An 11,230-nucleotide genomic window follows, 5' to 3' on the forward strand; every position below is an offset into this window, starting at 1 on the left:
AAGCCCTGCGATTCAGTGTACGGGCTTTCTCGTGCTGTTTAATGGTTCTTGTAACCCAAATCCTACACTGGCCTGAAGTGCCCCCCCATTTCACAGCATTTTTCAGCTGATTTCAAATGTACCTAAAGGAGAAGCATTATTGAAGACCATCAATTACCAAGAGCTTTTGTCAAAGGTTTTGGTGGTCACTTTTAATGACCACAGAGAGCTATGACCTCGGTTTTACATCTCATCCAAAAGACGGCGCCTTTTTACCACACAGCGTCTCCGTCACTATACTGGGGCATTGGGACCCGCACAGACCTCAGGGTGAGCACCCCACCGCTGGCTCCATTAACACCGCTTCCAGCTGTAAGCTTTGCTTTTCCCTGTAGGTCACCCTCATCCGGGTACTGACCTGGCTCACACCTTCTAAGCTTTAGTGGGTTTTCAGTTGCGAGTTGAAAGGGGATGCAAGTGATGGAGCCGCTCGCTGCAAAAGCCACTGCATTGGCCGGGAATTGAACCCGGGCCTCCCGCGTGGCAGGCGAGAATTCTACCACTGAACCACCAATGCACACTGCAAGGGTCTCCAAAAAAGACGCTTTTTTACCACTCTGTGCTGGATGTTGGGTCCCAAGGGAACTTCTGGACGAGTGAGAATTTTCTGCTATCAAAATTTGGTTTCGGAGACTTTTGGCAGCCTACAGATGCAGCCATTCAAAATGCGCGGGCGATACCGCATTATTTTGCGGTACGCTGTACGCAGTCTACCGCAAGCTACCGGTAAATACCGCGAGTTACCGTAAATTCTCCTATAATACGACAAGCAAAATAATAGTATCCGGAATTTCCGCAAGGTGGAGCTAATAAAGCTCAACCTCTCATGTTTGAGCTGTGGCCATCAAAGTCTTTAACGAAGATATTACTAATAGTATTAATAATGAATGACCTTGGACAAGCTGTAAGTGTAAACTCAAAGTATTGCCCTGGTCAACATTCTTTTTTTCATTGACCGTCTTTGTAAAAGTAACACCACAGCATTTCGCAATCACACATTTGTTTCCAATCATGCAAAGTACAGTAATTTTTGAGAATCGATTCACCATGCCTTTCACATGCTCATAAAAGAGATTGATTTAGGAACATAAACATATTACCGTATGAAAACTGTACTGTATACAGTATGTATATGTATATTTAATGTCTTAACTGTGCCCGTTTAAGTATTGAATATTCATATCTGATTTTACCACTGAAGGGAAATCTTAGTAGCTGAGCATAAAAAGAATAGGAGCATACTGCAACGCGTGTGAAGGCCATAAACGATATTAATTTTGGAACATAAACATAGAGTATATGGCTGGTCTCGGTACTTTAAAGAAAACATACACGAAACATGGTTTCATTATGACCAGAATCGGTCTTGAGATATTTTTAACTTGATTTACAGTATTTGAGAGGTATGTCTTAACACCGATACTACAGTGCTTAAGTACTGCTCACGTATATGTTTCTAGGTTTATATTATGCATTTCATACGGTCAAATTACTTTTGAGCAACTAATAAGAAGCGCGAAACGGTATGCGTTTTAGTTTCGTTTTGTGCTGGGACCCGTGGATTGATTAGAGATATCAAGTACATACAAGTCATTTTTTAAATGTTGTAGTTCGTCTTGAAAAAATGTTACGAGTACATCATCTATCAACAATTACACAGGTTCTGTTTCCATATTGCGGATTTTGGTTACGTGATATTATTTTCTAGATTTCACGTTGTGATTATATGATATGGGCAAACAGAGCCGCAAAGAAGTACATTATGGGTTGTTGTTGTTTTTTTTGCAGTTTTATCTAGAACAAGCGATGCTTAAACCTTTGTCTGATTCTTGTGAAACTATCCACACGACAGTTACAGTACCTAGGAGTTGACTTCAGTGATGTCACTGATGGGATGTTTCTAAAAATCCATCCTCTGTAAAACGTCTTCTCTAGTTGTCCTGCATATGTATTCGCTAATGAAGCTGTGTGTTCTGAGCCTGGATCTCTACATTTCTGTATGAACCAGCTTAGAGGGCTAAAGACAGCTTGTGTTTAAATTGAGTGTAAGGCAATTTATGCTTCTAAAGTCATGGTCAGCATTTATTATTGTACTGTGCTGTAAACTTGTTCTGTGCCTAGTCACATTATTTTATAGCGTTTATATAGTGTTATCAAATCCGGTGGCGCTGTGTGTTAGTTTCCTGACTCCCATGTCACATGGTCTGTGATTGAAACCTGTGAAACCGGTTTAATTCGTCACAGCCAGCACTCCGGCAGAGAGGGGGTTGTGCTCGTAAAGTAGAAGCAGGCGAGATTTCCAGCGAAAGACACCTCCCCCCCACCCTCATACGATTCGCATTGTAATTACACATTGTAATTGTATTACACATTGTACACATGCTTAAAAGAGAAGAGAGAAAACGCAAGCCTTCTTCAGGTGTGAGGGTCTTCTGCTCAGAATGAAACGCTAAAATGTAATGTAGGCTCTGAATGGGTTCAATTATGATTTGGGCTTGATTAAGGTCGCTGCCTTTCATCTAAAACCGTACTTGAATCCTTCGAAACTAAAAATCAGTGTTAGTGAGTTCTAAATAAAGAGGTATCCAGGTAACAGTGAAACGGGCGGACAGTCTGGGGAGATCGCCCGTTTTCCATGTAAATAGTTCCCTGGTTCCGCACCCCTTGGTGTTTCTCTCGCTCTCTCTCGGGTCACCTGATCATTAGCTCGAAAGATTTCAGTGCTTTGTGTATATTCTAATGGTAGTGGGGGCAGGGTGTGTGGGAACAGGTTTGGTTGAAATTGCATTGGAGATCTATATTCTTCACACCTGAAACATTTTCTCTGAAAGCATTTTCTTCGCAGTTTAACCGATCTTGTTACAGCATGTTACAGTTTACTATTATTAACCATATTAATTTTAAGTGCTTAATGCCATTTTTTGACCAGGCACGAATATTCTTAAGTCCATATCTTCGCAAGTGAATCAGTGCGAATTGCAATACTAATTAAATTAAAACTACTAACTACTAACTAATACTAATTAAAACAAACCAGAAACGTGTTGTTCTGTTTAATGACATTACAAGTGGAAAGATTACAGATTTTAATCGTCTTTAATTTTGTTACGTTATACATTTTAGAAACGTTTCATCCATACAAACACCACAAAACTATTTTCGATTGTATTTCTGAATAGTATGTTACACTTAGTTCACTGTTTTAAATACATCTAATTAAGAAAGTTAGGTGTTAGCATAAACTATTAGCAATCAATAATATTAAATTTAGCACTGTAATAAGCTGTTGCACTTTCCCCCGCATCTTGTAAAAATATATTTTCATTGTTCAAATATACATTAAGTCTGACTATCATATAATAAGTTAAATACAAAACTAAAGAAAAAATAGGGTTAAATATAATTCAAAATATTTTGCTAACAATGTTAACTGTTTATGAATAATAAAATGTATTAACTAAGGAGTAGGATGGCACAGTTGTTAGTATGTTTTTTGTTTTGTTTCTTTTTCATAAATACAACAGTAGTACCTGATGTCTCAGTGGCTTTCAAAATTAAATCATGCATGCAAACCTGTGAACTAGAAAGATAACTAAGATATCCATCCATTTATAATGGTGGCGAAATGGTTAGCATTGCTATCTTGCAGCACTGGGGTCCTAGGTTCAATTCCTGCCATCCTGTGTGTGTGGGGTTTACATGTTCTCTCTGGGTTACATGGTTTTTCTCCATATGTGTGATATGACTCCCTCTCGCACTCCAAAACATACTGGTAAGTTAATTGGTTTATGGGAAAACTAGCCCTGGTGTGTGTGTGTTTGTGTCTGTCTGTCCTGTGACGGACTGGCGCTATGTCCAGAGTGTATTCTGCCTTGTGTCCGTTGCTTATTGGGATAGGCTCCAAATCCTCTGTACTGGATAAAGAGATTAGAAATGGATGGAAGTAAAGGCACTGTGTGGATGGAACTATACACAGTGTTAGAAACCCACGATGAAATGGCAGCATCTCACTGAGAATAAAATATTTTATAGTGCTGGCTTAAGGAAACAGCCTTTCCACCTCTCTTGCACATCAGTATCCATACCTAGTTATTTAAACAAATTGCCTCTAAGTATAAACATCTTAATATGCTGGCTCTGTGGATCCGCATCAGCTATGTTTGCCCATTCCTTCAATTCATGTGCATCCAACACACAGTTCAATGCCAGCAACTACACATAATCTAAAATACAATCCTTATTTCAGTATCTATGTAAACATATAGTCTGTTAACTTCATCATCTTCATCAAAAGTATGCCTAACCCCATTAGGAAGTGTTCTTGTTATAAGTGTATTCCTCAGCTTTCCCCAAATTATCTTCTTCTTGCCAACATCTCTAGTCTTTTATCCTGCAATAACTCAGCCAACACTTAAATCTCCAAAAGCTGCTTGTGTTAATTTCTTTAAATCACAAATATCATGTGTAAATACTGGCCATGTAATACTCTGCATTGTGGAATAATAGTTTATTTTAAAGGGAACTAGAGAAATCAAGAAAGGCTTTTTTTCTAGAATTAATAAATGCACATCCTGTTCACTGGGGAAATTAAATCCACACTGAGCAATCTTCAATATGTTCAGAATATGACAGCAAGAATCCTATCAGGGATGCATTACACCTGTTTTCAAGTCCTTGCACTGGTTACCTATCAGATTTCGAGTCAACTTCAAAATCCTTATCCTCCTTATATACTGTCCTACAACTGTTATTATTGATCACCGAATTATTGTACTTGACATGACTTCAATCAGCCTTTCCTGAACGTCTATGACAGGCAGAGAGAGTGCTGTTTCTGGTGCGATCTTTTGCAGCCTACATTTCACTGTTTTAAACGAACAAGAAATTAGATTGCTCATAAATCAGTTATTCTATATAAACACAGCGTAATTGCCCTCCGAAAATCCTCTTTTTCTTGTTCGTTTTAGAGACCTTGATCGAAACTGATTTTAGATGTCAGAAAGGATTTATTTTCTCTGTATTTCCTACATTGCTTTGTCGAGATTTTAACTTTATATCTAGGCTCAGATTTCAACTATAAATCGTACAGTAATTAATAGCAGTAAATACTGATGTTTTGCGCCCTCTTACCACAAAAATATATGTTTTGTAGTTGGGATTAACTTTATTTCGTACGCGTAGCTACTCCGATTCGGACACCGAACAGTTAAAGATGGCGGCAAATCAGACACCCAGAGAGGGGGGGGGGGGGGGGGGCGTCTTCTTGCCTCCATAACTAAAATGCCAAATAGGAGTGGCTTAAGCGACATACACAGTCGTGTAACTGACAGTTTGAGGTAGTCTATCGTGTAAATTTCGCTTTGTTGCTGATAGGTTAAGCTTTCGAAACTCTGCCCCAAAGTCATGTGACTGATTTTTCGCCCTGTTTCGTTGGTTAAACGCAATGATCACAAGCACCACCGTGGTAACTGGGCCAGGGCTTTAAAGAGAAGGCGCGCCAAAAAAATTCGGTGCCGTCGTCTCCGCATTAAAGGTACCCCCGTGCTGGAAGAATTTGACCTCGGAACGTTTGCCCAGCGTAGTTATAGTGGACATAAAAACAAGAGTTCGCTGGCATTATATCCTAGAAGACACAGACCGGCACCAGACCGGTAAATGCTTGATGAACTAGGGATTGGACAGTTTCCAAGTGCTTGTACAATCGATGGAAATGTTCAAATAAATGTGCAAAAGAAATAAACAAAATAATTATTTATTTCTTTATCATATTGGCTAGCTAATGTCCTCTCTTTGCTAGTTAGTGGCTGTGTTTCTGCGTTGGGTAGCAACGGGTGACTGTTCTCAGGCGGAAGATGTAAACAGCTTAATTTTCGTGTTAAATAATTTTTAAAAATTAAAATTCATTCTATACAGCAATCACATATTTGGGTACCGTTTCATAAAAATTTCATGCTTAAAATGTTTAGGGAGAAATGGAAGACTGGTGTGTATTTTTTCTTTAAACTATTGTAGTGGCAATGCTTGTTAATAAGACAGAATTAAGCGTTGGTATGCTCCTAAAGGAGGCCCCATCTCACCCTCCATCTCTGTGGTGCAGCCACAGAGAAAGAATTCATGCAAGCTGATTTAAGATGTTTTTCTTTTGATAAGAAGCAAGCTCCCAGACGGGGATGCAATTAGCTAAGCCTGGCTATCATGATCAATGGTCATCCACTGGCGCCTATCTGTCTAGGGAGTGCCGAATGGACATCTGGACTGCATTTCTAAGTGTCAAGAGTAAGTGACTTATATCTCACCTTGACCAACCAATCAGGGACTGGCAGGGCGTGGTAATACCACGTGGGTCTCCAATGCCCGCCAAACTCTCAACCAATCAGCACACATCTGGGTCTTGATCAAAAAGGGAGCGCAAGCTCAGTTCTGGGCTCTCCTTGGCCATTTTCACGCATCCTCAGAGACAATCACGTGACAACTGCTGTTGTCTGCAAAAGGACTTGGACTTTGTTCTAAGCGCGAGGCCGAGGATCCCGTACGTATTCAGAATTCTACCAACGTGAATGCTCCGCTTGATCAACGGCAGCCTACAGTTGGACCCTCGTCGACAACCTGAATAGCTTATTCAGAAGCAGCGCTGGACCGGGAACGAACCAGCTTCTTCCCAGGCAAAAGAGTGACTTGTGAGGACTCGCGGTCACACTCTGTGCATAGAGACTTACTAGCCAGCCGGACTGCTGGTAGATCCCCTCGGAGCAACGACTGCCCTGCGCGCCGCAGTCAGATTCCTCCGCCCGTCCTACTCCGAGCTGCACCTCGACTGGTTGGCCGGTAGCCAGAGGACGCCGACACAACGCCCATTGGACAACCGCTGCAACAGAGCCTGTCAGCTGGTTTGGTGTTCGTGCCGGGAAATTCCAAATCCAAACACAGTGGATAAGTAAACCCCATGTTCTACATTGCGTCTCGAGAATTTAATTGTACCTCAACACAAGTTGTTATCAATTTAATTCATGAGTAATGTATTTACTTCCGAGTTTAGAGTAACAGTGGGTAATAACACTGATTAGCGATTTGGTAACCGAACGATATATATTGACATATATTCTCTGTTGTGTATCTCTTTGTGTTTGCATCTCTTCGAGATTATATACCTTGTATATTGATAACCCTCACAGTAAGGTCTGCCGCTCGTATCCAGGCAGACTAGTATATGTTTGGTGCACAGTTTATATTAATAAATGTATCTCGTGTATTGAACCCGTGTGTGTGCGTTGTTAGTTGTTCTGACGATTGATTTTCTAAAAGCCCCAACGAACAACCTCGTGATTACTGCTACAATTGATAATTGTCTCAGTAAACCCATCAAACCACTACATTTAATGGCGTCCCTGGGTGGGCGAGTTTAGAATGAAATGAGAATCAATCGCACAGAATAACTGATATTGCTGTGAGTTCAAGTTCAGCACAGCACCGCGGCTTCTATACGCGAATACCGGGTGTGCTGATAACTGCGTAAAGAAATCCCCCTGTTTTCTAGCGTTTAGTGTAACGTGTACTGATTGGAAATCCATCTGCTCGGGTGTTTAGATTCCATACTGTATTTTGGTAAAAGAAAAAAAAGTAATACTCTTAAAGTTTCTCTGACGTAATGACAATGGCTGCTAAAATGTCTGAAGTGGAGTCGCTTATAAGTACTATTTCTAGCGACGACAATCCTGGTTACTGGAGCGGTATCGAAAAGTTGAACTTTGATGATATTGAGAAGCTGCAAGTAGATTTAGTAGCTAAGGTAGCGAACCAGCTTAACACAGGAGGGTCCGTGAACGCAGTTCAGGTCCTATCGAGTTTCGCCTTAAATCTAGCTAAACAGCTGGAACTGTCTTTGTCCGAGCTGACAAAGTTTCAAAAGCTTCAGGGAAAGCTAGAAAGATATAAGGCGGAGCGAGTTGAGTTGTTGGATATAATCAGAGAAAAGAGAGTGAAAAATGAGGAAAGTGAAGACAGACTCAGGGAAGTTTTAGGTAAATTAGATGACCTGTCTGCTAGAGAAACTGCGGCTGAGGTAGCTAGGAGAGACCTGGAAGCGAGCTTGAAAGAAAAAGAAAAAGAAATTGAGCGTTTAAATGAGCTCAGCCAGGAAAGGCAAAAGGAGTTAGATGCTGCCGTACTGGAAGCAAAACAGGCTAGATCCCACTTGCATGCCAGCCCACCTAGCAGCCCGGAGCGCTCACCCAGCGCGCCGGGAGGAGGTTTCTCCCGGCCAGGGTCTGTGGTCGGATCGGCATGGGGGAGATCGCCGAGTCCTGCGCGAGAGGCAAGGGCGATGCAATTCAGGCATAGACCCCCTGCTCCTGATCACGGCCGTCCCCCTGCCCGCGGAGAAACCGTAAAAATTAACCTCCACTCCCTGAGGCAGTTAGCCAAAGATGTAGAAAGGTTTGACCCGTCAGTTTTAGGGAATAATGTGGAAACCTACATCGATGAGCTGAGACATACTTTGCAGTTTATGCCCGGAGCGTCCGAACAGGAAAAGGCTATGTTAGTAAGGAAAACTACTAGCCGAGCGGTCCACGAGTGGATGTCTAGACAAGGACCGGAGGTCTGTAATAGCTTTGAGGAGCTGTGTCAGGCAATGATCGGAGAATTTTCGGCTTTTATCGATCCCATAGCTGCCGTGGCCGCTGCGCACCATATTAAGCACGAAAAAGCTGAAGCCCCTCGCGACTATTATGAGAGGCTTAGGCGCACTTATTTTGCAGGGCGGAATGAAGAGGGTTGCGAAGAGAACGTGAATTTCAAAGGTTTATTCATTGCTAATCTGCATCCCTCAATCAGGAAAATGATTGTGATGCACACTGATGCAAAAGCGATGAAAATGGCTGACATTAGAAGGTTGGCTCAAAAAGCCTGGGGAGCTGAAGTCTCTGCTTCCTCAGAGCGAAAACCTGCTAAAACGGCCGTGTTCGCCACTAAAGCCAGCAGGGTTGACGACTCGCCTCAGCTCGAGGGAGCTGAGGTTCCTGAGCCCGCTAAGCCCCGGCGCAAAATAGGCAGGCAGGACCGCACTAAGCGTCAGAGCCGCCGTGAGTGCTACGGGGAAGGCAAGGGCACAGGCAGAGCCTATCAGAAGGCTGGACGAAGGGAGTCGACTGCAACCCGCCTGGCCAGGCTTGAACAAGCCCTGCTTGAGAGATCAGGACAGGGTAAACCTTCCGCACTGAATGCCGGAAGCGTGAATGAGCTTAGTGGGACCACGCCCCTTCTCACTGGAGGAGGCGGGGATCCATCCCAAACCCCTCCCTTAGTCTATCTGATTGGGTGGGAGGGTTCCTGCCTGGAAGAAGGCTGTGACTCTGAGTTGGGCGCTGACCCCGCCCCTGAAGTCAAAGAAAAGGCAGGCTTCCAACAATTCTTAGGGAATCTCAGCCAGAAAGGCAAAGCAAGGCGTATTTATATCAAGGTTTCTCTTGAAAACGTCTTAGATAGAGAAGCACTGGTTGACACTGGGGCTGAAATTAGTTTGATGTCAGCCGATCTACTCAGCGAGCTCAAACGAGTAGCGAAAGGAAAAGGCATCAGACTTAAGGTAGAACCGTGTAAGATAGATATTTCCAGCTATACCCAGGATCATGCCAGGATCACACACCGAGTGTGGGTGGCACTTAGGTTCGGGCCAATGAACGTGGTGCATCCTGTTTACATCTCTAGGTTTAAAACAGAGCCACTACTCATTGGCCAAGACCTGCTTGACAGGCTGGAGCCTCTGGTGGACTGCCAGCGTGGAAAATTGTGGGCTCAGGTCAAGCACCCTAAGCCTGTCGTACAGCAAAAAGGGGGGTTCAGTGGTTATGCTGTGATCACACCGTGCCCACTGAACACCATAGCTGAGTTGGAGGATTCTCCTGGTTCCTCTGGACGAGAAATAAATGTCTCTTCTTGCTTTCCAAAACTACAGGGAAGTCCTGCCCAGGCCAGCACTCCCACGGTCTCCCAACTACAGGAGCAGTGCTCCGAGCAGCTGCTTGACCCGCCAGGTAAAGCACACCCCTTTTTCATCCCTGAAGAAGAGTGGATCTCCCTGTCCGGTAATGAATGGGAGTCCTTTCTGTGCGCCCTGGTACCTCAGGGGGACAAGGACTACCACCCCATGGTGGTGGGAGGGGTCCAGGTGGCAGAAGTGCAGGTTGATGATGTAATTCTCAGCCTCAGCTCTGAGAAGTCCATAATCAGTGAAGGTCTGTTCGAGGACCTGTCGCGAAGCCGTCAGGTGACCCTGGTGACGCAATCACAGGGTCTGTGGTGGGCACCCCCACCTCATAGGTCCATTTGGAGCAAAGGAAGCTGTGCAGCTTCCATCTCCATCGGAAAAAGGAAGTTTGCTCACTACTTCCAGGTAGCACCTCAGCTGACCCATTCGGTCTGTATTGGTGCAGACCTGTTGGTTCGACTGGGCGCCCAGCTGGACACAGTAAACAGTGTGCTGTGGACACGGGTGAACCCAGATGCCCACTCTCTAAGCGGCGACCCCGAGAACATTCGGTCAGGTCAGACGATTCCTCAGGCCTGCCAGGTAGTAAACGAATCGGACCTGATCGTTCCTGCGTCAACAGCAGGGTTTCCGGTACGCCTTGTCCTAAAGAAGGGACAGAGGATGGATGCTGGCCGAGATCAGGCATGTGTTGACCCAGCTCTCCCGTGCAGGGGCCAAACTGTCTCTGGCTAAGGGACAGTGGTGTAGGACCCAAGTGGAGTACGTGGGACTATTGGTTGGAGCCCAAGGCATACAGCCACAGTCCAGCAGAGTCCAAGCTATCCAGAATATGAAGTCGCCCACTAACCTGTCTGAACTGCGCAGCTTTCTGGGAGTATGTAATTATTCCCGGCAGTTCATTGAGGATTACGCTGAAATAGCAAGGCCCCTCCACAAGCTGCTGCAGAAAGACGTGCCCTTTGAGTGGGGACCTTCCTCAGAACAGGCTGTGATGGAGCTGAAGCGCAGACTCGGTAGTGCGCCGTGCTTGGCCTACCCTGACAAAAATAAGGTCTTCTACCTTGAAGCAGGGTTCTCAGAGCACTGCCTTGGGGCTGCTCTGAGTCAGGAATATGACCAAGAGCGAAGGGTGGTGGCGTATGCCAGTCGAGCCCTGAACCCAGTGGAGCAAAAGTTCTTGGACTGCGAGAAGGCCCTGTTGTC

The 11,230-nt window shown here is 44.3% G+C and overlaps 1 non-coding gene across 1 annotated transcript; it reads right to left on the reverse strand.

Moving 5' to 3' along the window:
- Positions 1–485: 485 nt before the first annotated feature.
- trnag-gcc (transfer RNA glycine (anticodon GCC)) lies at positions 486–556 on the reverse strand. The gene has a single exon. It is a non-coding gene; the product is annotated as a tRNA-Gly (tRNA).
- Between the last annotated feature and the right edge of the window lie 10,674 nt (positions 557–11,230).

This window comes from Atractosteus spatula (assembly GCF_055471065.1).
Source record: "Atractosteus spatula isolate fAtrSpa1 chromosome 16 unlocalized genomic scaffold, fAtrSpa1.hap1 SUPER_16_unloc_2, whole genome shotgun sequence".
In the NCBI taxonomy this organism is placed as follows: Eukaryota; Metazoa; Chordata; class Actinopteri; order Semionotiformes; family Lepisosteidae; genus Atractosteus; species Atractosteus spatula.